Genomic DNA, 2500 nt, shown 5'->3' with positions numbered 1-2500 from the left:
GTCATGTGGAATTGATTTAACTTCCAGACACTTTTTTTTAATAAATATTAAATATTTTGTGGCTGTTTATGAAAAATATTATTATAAATACACATTCTACTTGTTAATATTACCAATTAAATTTGCGACAATTTGAGCCATGAAATACGACGACTGGATCACTGTGTACAGGAGGCTGTTATGGCAGCAAACACTCTCCTGGCGACCATATATCTTGGATAAGTCGCTCCACACAATTGTCGCTTGGACCGTCGACTTCCTATGGCGTCACCTCTCACATATTTACGTCTCATTTCGTTATGAAATTAGATTATTTGAGAGAAAAAATAGGTTTGATCATGTTCTACGTGTAGCACCAACATTATAGTAAGTAAATATACCATATTTCTTCATTACTTACGTAATGCTAATACGTTTTGGGTAGTTTTGGCCTGTTTTGGGATGATTGGGGTAATTCTATGGACCCGTCCAGCGTGCTGTCCACTCGGCCGACTGGCTCCCTTAGTAAAGCTTTGGCCAAAAATTATAGACCATTTACACTAACCACATATAAAAGTTCTTGAAAGAGTGATTAGGAATCAAATGTCTAGTTTTATGGAAAATAATGAGCTACACAACCCAGGACAAGATGGATTTAGAGCGGGAAGATCCTGTCTGTCACAGTTACTCAACCACTACCTTGAGGTTACCTTGAGGTGCTTCCGGGGCTTAGCGTCCCCACGGCCCGGTCGTCGACCAGGCCTCCTGGTTGCTGGACTGATCAACCAGGCTGTTGGACGCGGCTGCTCGCAGCCTGGTTGATCAGGTATCCTTTGGAGGCTATGGCAAAATCACAGAAGCTCTAGAAGAAAAGCAAAATGCTGATGTTGTATACACAGACTTTGCAAAGGCGTTCGACAAATGTGACCAGGGAGTGATAGCTTATAAAATGAGATCAATAGGAATAACGGATAAGTGAGGGCGTTGGATTTTCAACTTTCTGTTAAACAGAATGTAGAGAGAGACAGTTAATCAGGTAAGATCAAGCCCAAATGCAGTGAAAAGTTCTGTACCCCAGGGCACAGTCCTTGCACCGCTGCTCTGTACCCCAGGGCACAGTCCTTGCACCGCTGCTCTGTACCCCAGGGCACAGTCCTTGCACCACTGCTCTGTACCCCCAGGGCACAATCCTTGCACCGCTGCTCTGTACCCCAGGGCACAATCTTTGTGCCGCTGCTCTGTACCCCAGGGCACAGTCCTTGCACCGCTGCCATTTCTCATTCTTATCTCAGATATAGACAAAAGTGTACCTACTCCCTCGAATACATAGTTCATTCAGACTATGCCAACTACAATCTAGAAATTCTCCTTGATCGACTAGGCGAATTAAACGAGTTCTGAGACGGTTAAAGACATACACACTAGCAGACAGACAGGGAGGCAGGTAGGGAGGCAGGTAGGGAGGCAGGTAGGAAAGGTAGGAAAGGCAGGAAAGCAGGCAGGTAGAAAGGTTCAAGCCTCAGACCAGGAATATAAAAGGTTTCGGGCCTCTCCCTTGAGGCATAGTGACCACTTCCGGCCATCAGTGCAAAGCGATCAATGGAGAACTTTTACGGTTATTTCCATACCCACAAGAGGCACTCTCCCTCCCTCCTCTCTCTCTCTCCCTCTCCCTCTCCCTCACTCTCCCTCCCTCCCTCTCCCCCCTCCCCTCCTCTCCACCATCTACATCCTTCCCCTCATCTATTTTCCCCAATCTATTTCTCCCTCCACCTATTTACCCATCTATTTCCAACGTCTTGTCTATTTCCCCAATCAAAAATGCAGCGATTTTACCTAACCGGAAACGTACCCACCCAAGCAACCCACCTAACCTATCGAGGCCGATGCATAGAAAACGTCTATATTACGGTGGTTTAATTTGTTGCTAATGCGTCGCATTTTTAACGATAAACTGCGACGTAGTTGTGGTATGTTGTTGTTGTTGTTGTTTAAGATTCGCTACCTGGAACCAAAAGTTCCAAGTAGCACGGGCTATGGTGAGCCCGTAGTGGTCTTAGTTGTGGTAATATTGGCTCTCTTAGGCGCTAGGAATATAGGGTGATGGAGGCATGGTTAACCATTAGGAATTTCAGCTTTGCTGCCTCTTATTGGTTAAGTGAGAGAGAATGAGAGAGAGAGAGAGAGAGAGAGAGAGAGAGAGAGAGAGAGAGAGAGAGAGAGAGAGAGAGAGAGAGAATGAGAGAGAGAGAGAGAGAGAGAGAGAGAGAGAGAGAGAGAGAGAGAGAGAGAGAGAGAGAGAGAGAGAGAGAGAGAGAGAGAGAGAGACAGAAACACTGGCAACTGTTTCTACTCTCTCACTCTCTCATTCTCTCATTCTCTCATTCTCTCACTCTCTCACTCTCATTCTCTCACTCTCATTCTCTCACTCTCATTCTCTCTCTCTCTCTCTCTCTCTCTCTCTCTCTCTCTCTCTCTCTCTCTCTCTCTCTCTCTCTCTCTCTCTCTCTCTCTCTCTCCT

At 45.7% G+C, this 2500-nt stretch overlaps 1 protein-coding gene and 1 long non-coding RNA gene across 2 annotated transcripts in view; both read right to left on the bottom strand.

Annotated features, from left to right (window-relative positions):
- The window catches only part of LOC138356724 (uncharacterized), a 1624-nt gene extending 1155 nt beyond the window's left edge, over window positions 1-469 (bottom strand). Inside the window, exon 1 of the long non-coding RNA XR_011224581.1 lies at window positions 401-469. This is a non-coding gene — a long non-coding RNA (uncharacterized lncRNA). The remainder of the gene's footprint in view (window positions 1-400) is intronic.
- LOC123767331 (protein prickle) overlaps window positions 1-2500 on the bottom strand; it is a gene marked incomplete in the record, with an annotated part of 316302 nt that overhangs the window by 112096 nt on the left and 201706 nt on the right.

This window comes from Procambarus clarkii, chromosome 74, assembly GCF_040958095.1.
Source record: "Procambarus clarkii isolate CNS0578487 chromosome 74, FALCON_Pclarkii_2.0, whole genome shotgun sequence".
Classification (NCBI taxonomy): domain Eukaryota; kingdom Metazoa; phylum Arthropoda; class Malacostraca; order Decapoda; family Cambaridae; genus Procambarus; species Procambarus clarkii.
The sequence above is the reverse complement of the archived record's forward strand: the minus strand, read 5'-3'. Positions and strand labels throughout refer to the sequence as shown.